Consider the following 8,383-nt stretch of genomic DNA (forward strand, 5'->3'; position numbering starts at 1 on the left):
AGAACAGAGGGTACAGTTTTCTTCCCAAAAAAATTGTTGAACTACTCAAAATCTCCTTATTGAAATTCTAAAGTCACTTAGGGTCTATGTACTAACTGATGTTAAAACCAGCATGCTAACATAAATTACCTGTCATGTACTATATAATGAAATGTAAATCATGGCCTTCATTATCATGGCTGTATTAAAGACAGCATGGCCATGGTAATGCAGGCTGTGACCTGCAGATCAGGTTTCTCAGTGCTAACTGGTCTAAAGTGACAGAGCTGGTTAGTCTGATGGGAAAAAAAAAAAACCCTGTCCAGACTTCTGGGTCCACACACCCATGGCTGAATAGCCCAATCACAATCAGGCTTTCGAGCCTGTCAATGCTGATCCCCCAAACTCACCAATTGCAATCAGGCCTCGGGGCATGCAACCCTCAACTCCACAAATCCAAAATGGTCTACTGTGGCATCTCTTTAAACTCTTGGATCCCATTACACCCCATGACGGCCCCCTAAAAGTCACTGTCTAGGTGAGCAGCAAGGCTGCAAACCCTATACTCCGAAATCCTGAAAGTCGTGGCTCATTGTGGCAGACCCCCAGACCCTGGAATCTTCCCTCCAAGTCGCAGCTGAAAACTCCATGCTCCCAAGCCCTACTTCATCCATTTTATTGCTTCAATTGCTTCTAGTCCTTAGAACTAATAAAGCCCAAGTTGTGGCCTCAATTACGGTGCCTCAATTACGGTTCCTCCCCAACTTCTTCAGTGAACCTTCAGACCTGTCAAACCCCCAAGTGTCTGTGGTACCCTCCCCCCGAAAGTTGCATGGTCCTTCATGTCACACAACTCTCTCTCCCAGTGATACCCTAGACCTTAATTATACATCCAGTCATGCCTCCAGGAATCTAAATGAGCAAGAGGAAGCCAGTCTCCATCCTGCCAATCTTGTGAAAGCACATGAAAAGAGAAAATGTATCTGCACATGAAATTACAAAAAAATATCTTTTTCTATGTTGTGGAATGAACTCCCAGTGTATTTGAGTGGAGAAACTGATTTATTACGATTTTGTCGTAATTTAAAGACCTGTTTGATGATCTCAGACTTATGAATTAATTTATTTTGACCAGCAACAAAGTGGCTTATGACTATTTTGTATTTTATTATTATAATTTTATTGTTTTATTTGTTTTTATTGTAATATATTCATTTGTTGTATCGGTAAGAAAGATATTATTGTAAGATTTATATAGCGATTCATACATTTTATAAATAAAGGAGGGTGTAATGACTGACCAAGGGCTGGAGGTCTGAGGATCCACTGTAATCAAAAGTATGGGGTCCTTTGGAAGTCTTGGGGGTTGCAGAAGGAATCTAATGTCTAGCTGAAATCAAAGTTGCAACTTAGGCAGGGGCCATCAGGGAGTGAGAGGGGATATATGCAGCCATGGTATGTCATTACTTTAGGCCACAGCCTGGGATAGGGTGGATATTTGGGAGGACATTGGGAGTACAGGGCAACTGAGTAGACTGTAACTTGGATGGGGCCAGGACCTGCCATTGGACTTGACCACAACTTGGTGGGAGGAACTGTTAGGGTTAGAGAGGGCTGCAAGTTTGGAGGGGACCTAAGATGATCCGTGTTGGCTCAGCAGGCCCCACATTCTTCCAGCTGGAGAGGATCAAAAGGCTCATCTGCATATGTCTCCCAGTAGTCTTGGCAGAAGATTCCAGAGGACAATGTGAGCCATCCAGGCTTCAGCTCTCACAGCCCCAGCTTTCACAGACCCCCACTCTCTTCCAGCAGGAGAGGATCGGAAGGTGTGCACATTATTACTCCTTACTATAAATGTACAACAAGTTTGATAGACTAATAGGGAATTATTTCAAAACCAGTCAATAAGGTATGAAACCAGATATTTGTAAGTACATTAAATGTAGTGTTTTGAGAGTAACTTATTGTAAATATAAAATAAATCAACAGACTCAAGGTATTTTAGATTAGTTTTAACATCCCTACTCCCTTAGCAATTTTAAATCACTAACAACTCAACAAAATTGAGATGCAGGCAGTAATCCAGAAGAGAGAGGCGGGCTATCCACTCTTTTGCACCGAGTGCTACATATATGAGTGAGAGGTTGTATATGTACACTTGATGCAAAGAACTTCTAGCTCTTACAGAACCAGTCCGATCTCTGGAAGCTAGAGTGGCAGACTGAAGAGTTATGGGAGAGGTATATAGAGACCTTCAGAGACACAGTAGAACAGTCCCACTTGCACTCAGACAGCTTCTGTGCTACCTTGGAGGAGAAAGATCACATGGAAGGAGAGCATCACCTTGGTATGCCAAGAAGCAATCCTGCAGCTAGCACCTGCCTGCAAGGTGATGTAGTATCCTCTCACACTGAGGATATATCTTCAGAAACACGAGACCAGGAGGGAAGAGTTAGAACGGTCATTGTACCTGGTGATTCAATCATTGGGATTGTATATAGCTGGATGGTGGACATGAGGATTGCTTGGTAAATTACCTGGCTGATGCAAAAGTGATGGATCACATGCATTATAGATAGGATTTTAGATAGTCCTAGAGAGGAACTGGTTGTTTTGATGCATGTGGGCACCAATGACATAGGAAGGTGAAGGAGAGAGATTCTGGAAGCCAAAATTAGGATTTTAGGTAGAAAGTTGAAATCCAGAACCTCCAGGGTAGCAGTCTCAGAAATACTCTTGTTTCCATGCACAGAACCCCAGAGGCAGGCAGAACTCTGGAGTCTCAATGCATGGATGAGCCAATGATGCAGAAATGGAGAAATTACAAACCTGATAATTTCATTTTTCTTAATGTAGACAGAGGGACTCAGGACCAGTGGGTTATGCTCCCCTGCCAGCAGAAGGAGACGGAGCAAGCTGATGTCACAGTATATATACTCCTGCAGTAACCTTAGCTTGCCACTATTCTCTTCAAAAGCAACTGTGGACAGACTAGCAAAAAACTTGATTAAAAACAATGGGGATCCAAGATGGCGGACGCATAGTCGGCAGGGTGAACACCGTCGGGCTGAATCTCTAAAAGAATTACCTGTTATTCGTTTTTTCCTGAATGGGAAGGAAAAGGAAACCTCGAGCTGGGAACTTCCCTGCAGCACCCGCTCCTGCTACCTTGACTGGCCCGATGGATGCACACATTCTGCGTAGCAGCCCGATATCGGGGCCTCAGCCGCTGGAGGGAGGGGGAGGGGAATTGGAGCTCCCCTCTCTCCCTGGCTCAATTTCATCTTTGAGCCCCGAAGAGAGAATGCCACCCGAAAATCCTGCTCTCGCCAGGAGCAACCGTGAAGAGGAGGGAACGCCGACGGCCCAAGCGGCAGTTGGGGCGTTCACAGCAGGGTCCATACCGGCGGCATTGGCGGTGGAGAGCCCAGGATACATACTGGGCCAATGGCAGGATATCGAGCAAGGAGCTAGACCAAAGGAACCTGGTCTAGTCAGTAAAGGTACTGTTCCCAAACAAGTCGGTGGGATTTCAATTTTAACTTCAGTAACAAGGCCTTCTGTTTTCACTTTGGAGAACATCTGGGACGCTATTTTGGAGTTGAAAACTTTGATAACTCAGCAGGTTTCTATTTTGACTGAAATGTGGGGACCTGGAGGGTAAAATGACTGAGATATCTAATATGACTACTGAATATGAACAACAATTAGTATCGGTGAGGGTTCAATCTAACTCTGTACAACAGATGCAAACAGCATTAATGAAGGAAAATATAAATTTGAACATGAGGATAGAAGCGCTAGAAAATTCTGTAAGAAACAGGAACCTCAGATTAATAAACTTTCCAAAATTGCAGCTAATTCCTCCCAGGGAGATGTTCAAGAGGTACCTGGTAGAGGTGTTGAAGGTTCCAGAAAATGTGATTCCTCCGGTTTCAAAAATATATTATTTACCGCAGTTTAAAAAGGCTCCTGAGAACCAACGTGGAGATCAGGTTGAAGATGAGGTGTTTACACCATTAATACCAGTGAGTGAGCCTACATTGGATGTGTCTGCATTGCTGGAGACCTCTGATACAGGGATGGCTGTACCCGCTACTTTAATTGTAACCTTAACTTTGGAACCGGACAAAGAATGGCTATTAAAATTGTATTTCCGTCATAGAACCGAGCAGTTCCTACACCACAGGGTTAAAATATTCCCAGACGTTGCCAGACAGACTCAAAAGAAAAGAAAACAGTTTTTGTTAATGCGAACACAAGTGCAACAAATTGGGGGAGTATTTTTCCTTAAGTTCCCATGCAAATGCATGATTAAATATCAAAATAAATCTTATCTTTTCTATGATCCCCCCCAACTCACCCAGTTCTTGCTTGGGAAAACACAACCTACTGTACTTGATGGGAATCCTTAGGTATAATAGTCCTTGCTTATCTCAATATATAAATGGCTGTTATTGTGACTACTGCTATTTCTTATAAATATTTTCTTTAGGTTGAGAGATGGATCTTCTCAGTTTTGAGGACTTGAATTTAAAGATTGAGAGTAAATGGTACTGTATGTATGGTACATGTTAAAATATTTTTTTCTTTGATAATTTGGAGATACTCTCATATCTTTTACTATTTTTCTGTAAGATGTAATGTCTTGTAAAATTGAAAATTGCATAAATAAAAAAAACAAAAAACAATGGACCATAATTGTTCTCAACCAACAAGAAACACTCAACTCATGTAAGAATCTAGGTACCCCAATCCAGGGACTAAATGAACACTTACCAGTAATCCCTTGAGATCCATAGCCCCACAGGAGGACTATTGACACACACTCATGTGGCAGCCGAGGGTGGGAAGCTGAGTCCATCTGTCTTCACTAAGGAAAACAAAATTATCAGGTAAGCAATTTCTCCATTTCCTAGCATGTAGACCGATGAACTCAGGACCAGTGGGATGTACCAAAGCTACTCCCGAACAGGGTGGGAGGCTTTCCACAGTCCAGTCAACCCTGCCTGTGTTCTCCCGGGCCTGCACATTCAGATGATAAAACCTGGAAAACGTATATAAGGAGAACCACGTCGCAGCTCGGCAAATGTCAATGGGAGACAACAATCTAACTTCAACCCATGACACTGCCTGAGTCCTAGTGGAATGAGCCCTAAATTGAGTAGGCAACAGCTTTTCAGCATCCTTATATGCGGCCGTGACTACCTTCTTAATCTAGCAAGCTATGGTAGCCCACGAAGCTGGAGCGCCCTGCCTACTCCAACCATGGAGGACAAACAGGTGATCCGACTTCCGGAAAGGCTCAGAAACCTCCAGATATCGCACGACAAGTCTCTTGACTTCCAAGGAGTGCAGGAGGCGATACTCCTCCACATCCCTGACTTTATCCAGGGATGGCAAGGAGATGGACTGATTCAAATGAAAGTCCGACACCACTTTGAGCAACAAAGAAGGAACAGTATGCAACTGTAACGCCCCTGGAGTCACCGAAAGAAACTGCTCCCACCAAGACAAGGCCTGCAACTCAGAAACTCAACACACAGAACATATATATAAAAAATAAAATAAAATAAAATAAAATAAAAAAACGCGCCAAGGCCCGCCCACAATACAACTTACAGCCTATCAGAGCTAGCCAAGCCCTCCCCCGAAAGCCAGCCAGCCACTCAACAGACGGCTACAAGGCAGCCAATCGGCTGAGGACCAGCCACCCTTTAAATTTGATAGACCACCCAGACGCCGCGCGTTGAACGCCGCGCGTCGAAGGAGCGCGTCAAAGGGGCTGGCCCCTTTGTGCGCCCCTTCGTGTAGACCCGAGGGAAAACCACCGCAGACAGTCCGGGTCAACGTCATCCCAGCTTCAACCCACTTACGAAACCAATCATGGCGATCTCATCCATCCCCATCATCCACAACTTCAAGAGACCCTCAGCAAAAAAACAAGCCTTACCACACTCTTTACAAAAAAGACTCATCCCTATCGTCATCTCACCTTTAAACCAACTACTGGGCCTCTCTCTGTTCACCTTATCGCTGCTGAACGCACAGTCTTTGACTAAGAAAACTCACCTGCTTCATGACTATCTGCTGGAAACAAACACAGACTTATTCGCAATCACAGAAACCTGGTTAAAACCAGAAGACATCGCTACAATCAACCAACTCCCCACTCACTCCCCACTCACTCATACAACATAAGGACGTACCTCCTTATGGAACGCTATGCCCACCCACCTACGCCTTGAAACGTGCCCTAAGAAATTCCGACAGAATCTCAAGACTTGGTTGTTCACACGAACTTATACCTGAGCCACCTCTCCTTGAGCCACCCTTCCTTTTCTCCCCTGCCCCTTTCCGCCCCTTTCTCCCTCTCCCCCCCCCCCCCCAATCCCTTTCCCCGCCCTAAGGTCCCTTCTTAAACCCCTTCTCGTATCTCCTCCCACTGTATTACTATTGTACATAAGTTATAATTAATATTTATGTTTTTTACCTCGAATTTACTTGTACAGCATATCCTTGGTCCCCCTTATCCCTCTACCCCTCCTTCCCAGCTCTCCCAATATAGTCCTTTTACACCCCTTACCCCCTCCCCCTCTCCCCCCCCCCCTCTCTAGTTACTTTACTCAGTTCCTTGTAAAGCCCTGTTGGCTATTTTTGTTCTATGGAAACCGATGTGATGTCTTCCAAACGAATGTCGGTATATAAAAATTGTTAAATAAAATAAAATAAAATAATAAAACATATTCTCTATCCCCAGACTCAAAAAACGAGGAGGAGGTCTTCTTCTTGCAGCAAAAATAACATTAGGAATGTCGCTACAAACATCAATATCTTCACATTCTCTAGAATTCGCTGTATTTAAATCCTCTCACCTTCAAATCGGGCTTACATACGCCACCCCAGGATACCTTGAAACCGATCCATCACCTCTGATTGAAAATATAGTAAAGCACATCAACTCCGACACACCAGCAATACTCTTGGGGGACTTCAACCTCCATGTGGATGTATCTCCCCAGTCTCACAGTTGTGAAACTTTCCTAAACACACTAAACTTCATGGGTTTCAAACAAATAATTAAGGAACCCACCCACAAAGCTGGTCATACGTTGGACCTCATTTTCATTAACCAGGAACTTACTCCTTCCTCCCACCCTACATGCCTTCCAGTTCCCTGGTCAGACCATAAGCTGATCAACACCGCACTAAAGATAAATCTTCCTACCCCCCTAGAAAAGCAGAATAACACAATCCAATTCAAGAAAATGTGCAGCCAGGAAATTCTCAGCAACAGCCTATCAGATGAACTTAACCAACTGGACCTCACGAACGCGGACTCAGCCATATCGTCCTGGAACAACATTACCAAAAAAGTGGCCGATACTACATGCCCAACTATCACCAAAGCCCATCAAGCAAACAAGGACAACAGAAAACCTTGGTACACCCCAAAACTAAAATCCATAAAACAGGATCTCAGAAAAAAAGAACAACATTGGCGCAAAAACCCAACATATGCCAACATCACGGCATTCAAAACCACGATGCACCATTACAGAATATCCATCCTCCAAGCAAAAAGAGACTTTTACTCACAAAAAATCCACCACTTCATTTTCGACCCGAGAGCGCTTTTTTCCTTGGTCTCATCCCTCACTAAACCCCCATCGACATCCATACCAGACGATAAAGCAGCAAGCAAAGCAGAAGAACTGGCAACCTACTTCAAAAACAAGATCCCAAACCTACTAACGCAATCAAATAATAATAATAATATTAATTATACTACACCAGTAATACCTCGAGCTGCTGTCCCATCACAAAAGGCTAGCCTTAGGGTATTCGAACCGACCTCATCCTTAGAGATCGAAAATATCCTAAAAAAGCTCAAACCTTCATCACACCCTCAGGATACCATACCCACCAATCTCCTCATCTCTTGTGCTAAAACCATTTCCAAACCCATCGCACAAATCATCAATTGCTCCTTCTCTCAAGGGCTTGTACCTGACCCACTAAAATGGCAATCATAAAACCACTTATAAAAAAACCTAATCTTTCTCCAGAAAACCCGGCCAATTTTCGTCCAATAGCTAATCTACCATTCATCGCAAAAATCTTGGAACGAGTGGCAAATAAACAACTAACAGAATACCTAAACGACCACAACATTCTTGCCCCATCGCAGTTCGGCTTCCGCCAATCTCGAAGCACTGAAACTCTACTAATCTCACTAACGGACTCTATATTACTGAATCTTGAAAACAGACATCCTTGTCTCCTCATCCTCCTAGATCTAACAGCAGCATTTGACACGGTCAGTCATAACACATTAATAGATCGTCTGTCAGACATTGGTATTAGAGATGAGGCCCTCAACTGGTTCAAATCGTTCCTACAG

The sequence above is a fragment of the Rhinatrema bivittatum genome, chromosome 13 (assembly GCF_901001135.1).
Source record: "Rhinatrema bivittatum chromosome 13, aRhiBiv1.1, whole genome shotgun sequence".
Taxonomy (NCBI): domain Eukaryota; kingdom Metazoa; phylum Chordata; class Amphibia; order Gymnophiona; family Rhinatrematidae; genus Rhinatrema; species Rhinatrema bivittatum.